This window comes from Misgurnus anguillicaudatus, chromosome 19, assembly GCF_027580225.2.
Source record: "Misgurnus anguillicaudatus chromosome 19, ASM2758022v2, whole genome shotgun sequence".
Lineage (NCBI taxonomy): Eukaryota > Metazoa > Chordata > Actinopteri > Cypriniformes > Cobitidae > Misgurnus > Misgurnus anguillicaudatus.
This window is the reverse complement of record NC_073355.2, coordinates 1,428,012-1,440,122: the sequence shown is the minus strand read 5'-3', so window position 1 is coordinate 1,440,122 and position 12,111 is coordinate 1,428,012. Positions and strand designations below refer to the sequence as shown.

At 37.6% G+C, this 12,111-nt stretch overlaps 1 long non-coding RNA gene across 1 annotated transcript; it reads left to right on the top strand.

Annotated features, from left to right (window-relative positions):
- The first annotated feature begins 9,476 nt into the window (after nucleotides 1-9,476).
- LOC129454870 (uncharacterized) lies at nucleotides 9,477-11,595 on the top strand. Its single transcript, XR_012358924.1, has 3 exons — nucleotides 9,477-9,673; nucleotides 10,387-10,493; nucleotides 10,574-11,595. It is a non-coding gene; the product is annotated as an uncharacterized lncRNA (long non-coding RNA).
- The last annotated feature ends 516 nt before the right edge of the window (nucleotides 11,596-12,111 follow it).

Sequence of the window (12,111 nt, the reverse complement as noted above, 5' to 3'; positions counted from 1 at the left end):
ATTTTATTGCATTCGGTCTCACAATAATCCTAACCTGTTAAAGTCTCTGTCGTTAAAGTTAAATAGCAAAAGAAGAATAGAAAATTACTCACTGCTCCTGACCGAGTCACTTCTGTAGCTTCGTAAAGAAAAAAGAATAATCCATATTTGCTCTTAAATCAATTCCTTTTTTTGTGTTTTTTTTTTTTTTTTTTGACAAAAGACCTTCTTGAAGTAATTGAATTAGACAGGTTTAAAATTCACCCATACATTATGGACCCGCTAAAGTAGCCTTGGTCACCCGATAAAAACATTCTTGCTTCGCAACACTGAAAAAAATGGATTCATTCAATTTAAGTAATGTTTGAGGGCAAGTTGTTGCAATCCATTTATTGAAGCTACATTTAAACAAAGGTTTCTTATTTTGTTTTAATTTATTTTACCAATCTTTTTTTGTTTAAACGTAGCTTTAAAAAAGAAAAAAAGCTGATCGCAAGGTCTCCCATCCGTGTACTAACCCGACAGGCTCCTGCTTAGCTTCCGAGATCGGACGATACCGGGCGAGCTCATGCTATACGGCAGTGAACGAAGTCGGGGGCGACAGGGCGGACCTTTGTGGAATACCCGGGAGCCGAGCCTATGCTGGCCATCGGTTTGGGCTGGGGGCAATGTTAAAGTTATTAAACGTAATTATAGTACTGTATCAGTCGTGCCTTTGCCGGGCAAAATAATGCAAGCTGCCAGGCTGCCAGGGAAACAAGCGTGTTGATTGCATGACGTGTGCATTTCGCACTGGCAAAATCAGAATCCAGCTATTACAAACGGAAGCTCCTTGTTCGGCGTGTGACGTCATTTCACTGCGGGAACAATTCAACAGTCCCCAGCGGGTTCAACAAAATGCATTTAAATGAATGAATCGTATAAATAAATAAATGAATAAATAAATCACTATTATTTACAATTAAGACTGATTTGATTCTATTAATTTATATGAAGTTTTCTCATGTTCACATTGTTAAAAACAAACATTAAGAGAATATTAACGTACACTGCTAATGCTACATGATTTCAGCGTAGAAGTGTGTATAGTAATTGTCTTTCTGCGGACTGAACAAAGTCCAAGATTGGCCTTTGGTTTTCACAGCAAAACCCATGCAACGCAGTTTTTTCAGTCTTGAATTCATCTGCTACCGTATGATTATTAGTTGGACTGCAGCCATCATGAACTTGAAACGCGACGAGGACCAATATATGCCCCCATAGCCCGTGAGCACGGCTAAGCTTAAAGGAGTTCGCGTCTTTTTGTATTAAACTGTCAAATGCTCATATGTCAAAGTAGCTGTCTTGTCGAGTATCAAGGTAAACGACTGGTTACTGTATGTCTTAAACGCATAAACATTTTATTGCATTCGGTCTCACAATAATCCTAACCTGTTAAAGTCTCTGTCGTTAAAGTTAAATAGCAAAAGAAGAATAGAAAATTACTCACTGCTCCTGACCGAGTCACTTCTGTAGCTTCGTAAAGAAAAAAGAATAATCCATATTTGCTCTTAAATCAATTCCTTTTTTTGTGTTTTTTTTTTTTTTTTTGACAAAAGACCTTCTTGAAGTAATTGAAAGGTTCATCGTGGAGATTTCCTGATCAACGTCAACGAAAGGTAAAGCAGTTAACATTAGATATTTTGCTTCATTAACATGCAGCAAATCGTATGTGACAATTAGACAGGTTTAAAATTCACCCATACATTATGGACCCGCTAAAGTAGCCTTGGTCACCCGATAAAAACATTCTTGCTTCGCAACACTGAAAAAAATGGATTCATTCAATTTAAGTAATGTTTGAGGGCAAGTTGTTGCAATCCATTTATTTAAGCTACATTTAAACAAAGGTTTCTTATTTTGTTTTAATTTATTTTACCAATCTTTTTTTGTTTAAACGTAGCTTTAAAAAAGAAAAAAAGCTGATCGCAAGGTCTCCCATCCGTGTACTAACCCGACAGGCTCCTGCTTAGCTTCCGAGATCGGACGATACCGGGCGAGCTCATGCTATACGGCAGTGAACGAAGTCGGGGGCGACAGGGCGGACCTTTGTGGAATACCCGGGAGCCGAGCCTAGTATGCTGGCCATCGGTTTGGGCTGGGGGCAATGTTAAAGTTATTAAACGTAATTATAGTACTGTATCAGTCATGCCTTTGCCGGGCAAAATAATGCAAGCTGCCAGGCTGCCAGGGAAACAAGCGTGTTGATTGCATGACGTGTGCATTTCGCACCGGCAAAATCAGAATCCAGCTATTACAAACGGAAGCTCCTTGTTCGGCGTGTGACGTCATTTCACTGCGGGAACAATTCAACAGTCCCCAGCGGGTTCAACAAAATGCATTTAAATGAATGAATCGTATAAATAAATAAATAAATAAATAAATCACTATTATTTACAATTAAGACTGATTTGATTCTATTAATTTATATGAAGTTTTCTCATGTTCACATTGTTAAAAACAAACATTAAGAGAATATTAACGTACACTGCTAATGCTACATGATTTCAGCGTAGAAGTGTGTATAGTAATTGTCTTTCTGCGGACTGAACAAAGTCCAAGATTGGCCTTTGGTTTTCACAGCAAAACCCATGCAACGCAGTGTTTTCAGTCTTGAATTCATCTGCTACCGTATGATTATTAGTTGGACTGCAGCCATCATGAACTTGAAACGCGACGAGGACCAATATATGCCCCGATAGCCCGTGAGCACGGCTAAGCTTAAAGGAGTTCGCGTCTTTTTGAATTAAACTGTCAAATGCTCATATGTCAAAGTAGCTGTCTTGTCGAGTATCAAGGTAAACGACTGGTTACTGTATGTCTTAAACGCATAAACATTTTATTGCATTCGGTCTCACAATAATCCTAACCTGTTAAAGTCTCTGTCGTTAAAGTTAAATAGCAAAAGAAGAATAGAAAATTACTCACTGCTCCTGACCGAGTCACTTCTGTAGCTTCGTAAAGAAAAAAGAATAATCCATATTTGCTCTTAAATCAATTCCTTTTTTTGTGTTTTTTTTTTTTTTTGACAAAAGACCTTCTTGAAGTAATTGAAAGGTTCATCGTGGAGATTTCCTGATCAACGTCAACGAAAGGTAAAGCAGTTAACATTAGATATTTTGCTTCATTAACATGCAGCAAATCGTATGTGACAATTAGACAGGTTTAAAATTCACCCATACATTATGGACCCGCTAAAGTAGCCTTGGTCACCCGATAAAAACATTCTTGCTTCGCAACACTGAAAAAAATGGATTCATTCAATTTAAGTAATGTTTGAGGGCAAGTTGTTGCAATCCATTTATTTAAGCTACATTTAAACATAGGTTTCTTATTTTGTTTTAATTTATTTTACCAATCTTTTTTTGTTTAAACGTAGCTTTAAAAAAGAAAAAAAGCTGATCGCAAGGTCTCCCATCCGTGTACTAACCCGACAGGCCCCTGCTTAGCTTCCGAGATCGGACGATACCGGGCGAGCTCATGCTATACGGCAGTGAACGAAGTCGGGGGCGACAGGGCGGACCTTTGTGGAATACCCGGGAGCCGAGCCTAGTATGCTGGCCATCGGTTTGGGCTGGGGGCAATGTTAAAGTTATTAAACGTAATTATAGTACTGTATCAGTCATGCCTTTGCCGGGCAAAATAATGCAAGCTGCCAGGCTGCCAGGGAAACAAGCGTGTTGATTGCATGACGTGTGCATTTCGCACCGGCAAAATCAGAATCCAGCTATTACAAACGGAAGCTCCTTGTTCGGCGTGTGACGTCATTTCACTGCGGGAACAATTCAACAGTCCCCAGCGGGTTCAACAAAATGCATTTAAATGAATGAATCGTATAAATCAGTGGGGAACCTTCAGGGCCTTCTACGCCTTCAGAGAAGGCCTAAAAAATTTATAAAAATATTTTTTATTATAATAATACAAATAAATAATATTCAATAAAAATATGTTTTTACATTTTTTTATTTCTATTTAATTCAATTTAATACAATACATGTAATATATTTTCTCTCATCTATGTTCTAACGTTAAGCTTACTGTCAGGTTCATGTCATGAAAACATCTAATCCAATCAGAATCGTCTGTCTCTATTAAGGCCCGGTTATCTGGCTCATCCATTGGTTAGGACTTCATGAATCCCAGGGAAGGCCAAGCTATGTGTTTTGGTGTGGAGAGTGACGGGCAAATCGACCAATCACGTTTTGATTTCAAGTGGGCGGGCAAAAAACAAAACATTGTAAGCCTTCATGAAGTCCTAATCATGCAACAAACTGGATGCGAGCTGCCATAAAACACGAAAAGACGAAGATCATAGACCGTTAATATTAATACAGTCTAATGGCCCGAATTTCTGCGGTGAGAGTGGTTGAGGTAAATGGCGGAAAACGTGATTGACGTTGTGGCTAGCTTGATAGGGCTGAGGTAAAAACGAAATAACTTAAGCGCGTACTCGTGAAGAGCACAGCTGGGAGAAGCGCGTGCAGAGGAGCCTGCATATGACGCGAACACGAGAAAAATAATGGGTTCAATTATACTTTTACTTCCTGACAGTTTCACTTGTTACGCGAGGATAGTAATGACTGACAGACGACGCCGAATTACATACAATATCATTTCCTAACTAAATCTGAGAGAATGCGAAAACATTCAAATATTTTTTACCTCGCTATACCCGACAACAGTTATAAGCCACCAGGAGGTGCACTGAGAACGCAGGGTGCTATATTTCCCCTTATGAAAAAGATTAACAAGGTATCCTACAGCTAAATATATATTTCCAAAAAATAAAAAACAAATTAAAGAACTTAATTTAAGCTTGTTAAATGCAAATTTACAGAGCCCCTGTCATTACAGAGCAGCAGAATCTGTATTTGTGTTTATCAGTTAGATTAAAGTAATTTTAAACTTTAAAACTGCATTTAAAGGCAGACATGCCCATTCTGTAATATAACTTTGCGTGCTCAGATATTTTACACGTTCACTGTATGATTTAACGAAATACGAATAGCCTAGTATTATGGATGGAGAGGCATATGCACTTCATTGCATATTTTGAAGGCCCAGCTGAAGTACCCACGGTTCGCCACTGGTATAAATAAATAAATAAATAAATAAATCACTATTATTTACAATTAAGACTGATTTGATTCTATTAATTTATATGAAGTTTTCTCATGTTCACATTGTTAAAAACAAACATTAAGAGAATATTAACGTACACTGCTAATGCTACATGATTTCAGCGTAGAAGTGTGTATAGTAATTGTCTTTCTGCGGACTGAACAAAGTCCAAGATTGGCCTTTGGTTTTCACAGCAAAACCCATGCAACGCAGTTTTTTCAGTCTTGAATTCATCTGCTACCGTATGATTATTAGTTGGACTGCAGCCATCATGAACTTGAAACGCGACGAGGACCAATATATGCCCCGATAGCCCGTGAGCACGGCTAAGCTTAAAGGAGTTCGCGTCTTTTTGTATTAAACTGTCAAATGCTCATATGTCAAAGTAGCTGTCTTGTCGAGTATCAAGGTAAACGACTGGTTACTGTATGTCTTAAACGCATAAACATTTTATTGCATTCGGTCTCACAATAATCCTAACCTGTTAAAGTCTCTGTCGTTAAAGTTAAATAGCAAAAGAAGAATAGAAAATTACTCACTGCTCCTGACCGAGTCACTTCTGTAGCTTCGTAAAGAAAAAAGAATAATCCATATTTGCTCTTAAATCAATTCCTTTTTTTGTGTTTTTTTTTTTTTTTTGACAAAAGACCTTCTTGAAGTAATTGAAAGGTTCATCGTGGAGATTTCCTGATCAACGTCAACGAAAGGTAAAGCAGTTAACATTAGATATTTTGCTTCATTAACATGCAGCAAATCGTATGTGACAATTAGACAGGTTTAAAATTCACCCATACATTATGGACCCGCTAAAGTAGCCTTGGTCACCCGATAAAAACATTCTTGCTTCGCAACACTGAAAAAAATGGATTCATTCAATTTAAGTAATGTTTGAGGGCAAGTTGTTGCAATCCATTTATTTAAGCTACATTTAAACATAGGTTTCTTATTTTGTTTTAATTTATTTTACCAATCTTTTTTTGTTTAAACGTAGCTTTAAAAAAGAAAAAAAGCTGATCGCAAGATCTCCCATCCGTGTACTAACCCGACAGGCCCCTGCTTAGCTTCCGAGATCGGACGATACCGGGCGAGCTCATGCTATACGGCAGTGAACGAAGTCGGGGGCGACAGGGCGGACCTTTGTGGAATACCCGGGAGCCGAGCCTAGTATGCTGGCCATCGGTTTGGGCTGGGGGCAATGTTAAAGTTATTAAACGTAATTATAGTACTGTATCAGTCATGCCTTTGCCGGGCAAAATAATGCAAGCTGCCAGGCTGCCAGGGAAACAAGCGTGTTGATTGCATGACGTGTGCATTTCGCACCGGCAAAATCAGAATCCAGCTATTACAAACGGAAGCTCCTTGTTCGGCGTGTGACGTCATTTCACTGCGGGAACAATTCAACAGTCCCCAGCGGGTTCAACAAAATGCATTTAAATGAATGAATCGTATAAATAAATAAATAAATAAATAAATCACTATTATTTACAATTAAGACTGATTTGATTCTATTAATTTATATGAAGTTTTCTCATGTTCACATTGTTAAAAACAAACATTAAGAGAATATTAACGTACACTGCTAATGCTACATGATTTCAGCGTAGAAGTGTGTATAGTAATTGTCTTTCTGCGGACTGAACAAAGTCCAAGATTGGCCTTTGGTTTTCACAGCAAAACCCATGCAACGCAGTGTTTTCAGTCTTGAATTCATCTGCTACCGTATGATTATTAGTTGGACTGCAGCCATCATGAACTTGAAACGCGACGAGGACCAATATATGCCCCGATAGCCCGTGAGCACGGCTAAGCTTAAAGGAGTTCGCGTCTTTTTGAATTAAACTGTCAAATGCTCATATGTCACAGTAGCTGTCTTGTCGAGTATCAAGGTAAACGACTGGTTACTGTATGTCTTAAACGCATAAACATTTTATTGCATTCGGTCTCACAATAATCCTAACCTGTTAAAGTCTCTGTCGTTAAAGTTAAATAGCAAAAGAAGAATAGAAAATTACTCACTGCTCCTGACCGAGTCACTTCTGTAGCTTCGTAAAGAAAAAAGAATAATCCATATTTGCTCTTAAATCAATTCCTTTTTTTGTGTTTTTTTTTTTGTTTTTTGACAAAAGTCCTTCTTGAAGTAATTGAAAGGTTCATCGTGGAGATTTCCTGATCAACGCCAACGAAAGGTAAAGCAGTTAACATTAGATATTTTGCTTCATTAACATGCAGCAAATCGTATGTGACAATTAGACAGGTTTAAAATTCACCCATACATTATGGACCCGCTAAAGTAGCCTTGGTCACCCGATAAAAACATTCTTGCTTCGCAACACTGAAAAAAATGGATTCATTCAATTTAAGTAATGTTTGAGGGCAAGTTGTTGCAATCCATTTATTTAAGCTACATTTAAACAAAGGTTTCTTATTTTGTTTTAATTTATTTTACCAATCTTTTTTTGTTTAAACGTAGCTTTAAAAAAGAAAAAAGGCTGATCGCAAGGTCTCCCATCCGTGTACTAACCCGACAGGCCCCTGCTTAGCTTCCGAGATCGGACGATACCGGGCGAGCTCATGCTATACGGCAGTGAACGAAGTCGGGGGCGACAGGGCGGACCTTTGTGGAATACCCGGGAGCCGAGCCTAGTATGCTGGCCATCGGTTTGGGCTGGGGGCAATGTTAAAGTTATTAAACGTAATTATAGTACTGTATCAGTCATGCCTTTGCCGGGCAAAATAATGCAAGCTGCCAGGCTGCCAGGGAAACAAGCGTGTTGATTGCATGACGTGTGCATTTCGCACCGGCAAAATCAGAATCCAGCTATTACAAACGGAAGCTCCTTGTTCGGCGTGTGACGTCATTTCACTGCGGGAACAATTCAACAGTCCCCAGCGGGTTCAACAAAATGCATTTAAATGAATGAATCGTATAAATAAATAAATAAATAAATAAATAAATCACTATTATTTACAATTAAGACTGATTTGATTCTATTAATTTATATGAAGTTTTCTCATGTTCACATTGTTAAAAACAAACATTAAGAGAATATTAACGTACACTGCTAATGCTACATGATTTCAGCGTAGAAGTGTGTATAGTAATTGTCTTTCTGCGGACTGAACAAAGTCCAAGATTGGCCTTTGGTTTTCACAGCAAAACCCATGCAACGCAGTGTTTTCAGTCTTGAATTCATCTGCTACCGTATGATTATTAGTTGGACTGCAGCCATCATGAACTTGAAACGCGACGAGGACCAATATATGCCCCGATAGCCCGTGAGCACGGCTAAGCTTAAAGGAGTTCGCGTCTTTTTGTATTAAACTGTCAAATGCTCATATGTCAAAGTAGCTGTCTTGTCGAGTATCAAGGTAAACGACTGGTTACTGTATGTCTTAAACGCATAAACATTTTATTGCATTCGGTCTCACAATAATCCTAACCTGTTAAAGTCTCTGTCGTTAAAGTTAAATAGCAAAAGAAGAATAGAAAATTACTCACTGCTCCTGACCGAGTCACTTCTGTAGCTTCGTAAAGAAAAAAGAATAATCCATATTTGCTCTTAAATCAATTCCTTTTTTTGTGTTTTTTTTTTTTTTTGACAAAAGACCTTCTTGAAGTAATTGAATTAGACAGGTTTAAAATTCACCCATACATTATGGACCCGCTAAAGTAGCCTTGGTCACCCGATAAAAACATTCTTGCTTCGCAACACTGAAAAAAATGGATTCATTCAATTTAAGTAATGTTTGAGGGCAAGTTGTTGCAATCCATTTATTGAAGCTACATTTAAACAAAGGTTTCTTATTTTGTTTTAATTTATTTTACCAATCTTTTTTTGTTTAAACGTAGCTTTAAAAAAGAAAAAAAGCTGATCGCAAGGTCTCCCATCCGTGTACTAACCCGACAGGCTCCTGCTTAGCTTCCGAGATCGGACGATACCGGGCGAGCTCATGCTATACGGCAGTGAACGAAGTCGGGGGCGACAGGGCGGACCTTTGTGGAATACCCGGGAGCCGAGCCTATGCTGGCCATCGGTTTGGGCTGGGGGCAATGTTAAAGTTATTAAACGTAATTATAGTACTGTATCAGTCGTGCCTTTGCCGGGCAAAATAATGCAAGCTGCCAGGCTGCCAGGGAAACAAGCGTGTTGATTGCATGACGTGTGCATTTCGCACTGGCAAAATCAGAATCCAGCTATTACAAACGGAAGCTCCTTGTTCGGCGTGTGACGTCATTTCACTGCGGGAACAATTCAACAGTCCCCAGCGGGTTCAACAAAATGCATTTAAATGAATGAATCGTATAAATAAATAAATGAATAAATAAATCACTACACTCTAAAAACCGTTGGGTTATTTTTTTTACCCAATAGGTGGGTTAAACATATTGGGTTGTTCTGTTGGGTTATTCCTAGCTTGTATTGGGTTATTTCCATAACAACCCAGAGAGTTGGGTTAAAATCGGGCTCACGTCACTCATTTTGAATTTCAATGGTCAACAGGTGCTACTGCTGAGTGCGGACAGACACGAGAGGTACGTTTTAAAATATATATCTCTGTGTAATGTTTTATTTGCTACAAAGTGTCTTTAAGCTTTAACACACAGTAAACTATCAGCCACGTTTAAATAAGTGTACAAAAACGTTGTTGTCTAGTTTTTGTCCGTTACACCTGTTCCATTCATTAACTGTCACCGATGCCAAATGCGTTTTTAAGCCATCATAAACGTAGAGAGACATCGCAATTTATTTTAATACTAAACAGCACCAACAGCATGGTCCCTTACGAAAATGAATCATTTCTTCTTTTAGTAGTAACGTTAGTTTCATGGCGTATTGATTGCAATATTGCTTTAACCATGGTTTCTGTAACAGACAATGCTTTTTGGTTTAAAGTGTAGTAAAAACCGTTTTTTTTAACTTTTGTAAGGGATTCAACCGGCTGTTTTTTGCTCCAAATATTTTTTTTTTGCCGGTCTGTGTTATAGACACAGAGCTGTAATATAAATGTCATTCTGAATGTAAATGTCTTAAGAAATGACTCGATGGCATTTTATTGTCGTTTTACCTCAGTATAACCCCTGATAAAGCGCTGTTTAATCCTGCACGTATATTACTGTTTACTGTAACCCCGGTAACGGTTGAATTTGCAATTCAGCGCCATCTACTGTCAAACTAGAGTTTTTATTCAGCATGCCAGATGTGTTTGCTTTGAGATTTAATTAATTATTCTTTTCTTTAAATGTAGACATTCTTGGAGATGTTGCATTAAAAACCTTACAAAATGGCCAGCAAGATGATTCAGCCTTCCTACAGTACCAAGAGGCAAAGCAAACATTTATTAATTTGCAACCTGTAAGTATCATTTATGACACTTAGTTTTTTTTTATCCTGTTTATGTGTGCATATTTACATTGCGAAAATTCTGTCTTCAGGTCAGAAAACAAACATAATTCAGTATTTGTAGGAGGAGGTATGAAGAAGACCCCATGTCCTACTATGGGATGAATTCGACTAATCACAAGCCTTTGTTATCGTGGGGAGGCATGGCCCAGGACCAAGACCAGCAGTTGAAATGTGCTTTAATATTTTTTTTACATTTTATACAGAGTATCCCAAGCCTTTCACTACTGTTAAGTAGTTTCTGTAACACACAATACATTTTGTACCATGTGATGTTTCCTGAACACACTGTCACCTGCTTAAAGGGACAGTTCCCCCCAAAATGAAAATTGTCATAATTTTCTTCCTCTCCTGTCGTTACAAACCTGTACACATTTTTTTGTTCTGATGACCACAGAGGAAGATGTTTTGAGGAGTGTTTGGGACCAAACAGATCATGAGCCCCATTGTCATAGTAGGAAAAAAGAATACTATGAAAATGAATGGGGCTCATGATCGGTTTGATTTCAAACATTCTTTGAAATATACCTTTGTGGTTATCAAAGTAAAGACTTATATACAGGTTTATAACAACATGAGAGGGAGAAAATGATGACAAAATGTGTGAACTATGCTTTTAAGCAGTTTTTAGTTGGATAAGACTGAGTAGATTTGTTTTGTTCTTATGTTTTTGTTTATTTATGTATGTATATATTTATGTATGTATTTATGCTTCTATATACATGTATGTATTTATACATTTAAATGCAGGTGCAAATGACTAAATGAAAATAAAGCATTATAAATGTATTTGTAAGTTTTGTATTATTTATTTATAAAGCAAATAATAGTAATAAATAATAATAATAATAATAATAATAATAATAATAATAATAATGGGGTTAAAACAGCATTGCAAAAATAACCCAACAAATTGGTTATTTCATAACCCAACTAATTGGGTAAAACTTTCTACCCAATGCATTGGGTTAAAATAACCCAACAATGGGTCGGTGCTATAGTAACCCACCATTGGGTTATTTATTGGGTTATTTTTAACCCAACTGTTTTTAGTGAGTATTATTTACAATTAAGACTGATTTGATTCTATTAATTTATATGAAGTTTTCTCATGTTCACATTGTTAAAAACAAACATTAAGAGAATATTAACGTACACTGCTAATGCTACATGATTTCAGCGTAGAAGTGTGTATAGTAATTGTCTTTCTGCGGACTGAACAAAGTCCAAGATTGGCCTTTGGTTTTCACAGCAAAACCCATGCAACGCAGTTTTTTCAGTCTTGAATTCATCTGCTACCGTATGATTATTAGTTGGACTGCAGCCATCATGAACTTGAAACGCGACGAGGACCAATATATGCCCCCATAGCCCGTGAGCACGGCTAAGCTTAAAGGAGTTCGCGTCTTTTTGTATTAAACTGTCAAATGCTCATATGTCAAAGTAGCTGTCTTGTCGAGTATCAAGGTAAACGACTGGTTACTGTATGTCTTAAACGCATAAACATTTTATTGCATTCGGTCTCACAATAATCCTAACCTGTTAAAGTCTCTGTCGTTAAAGTTAAATA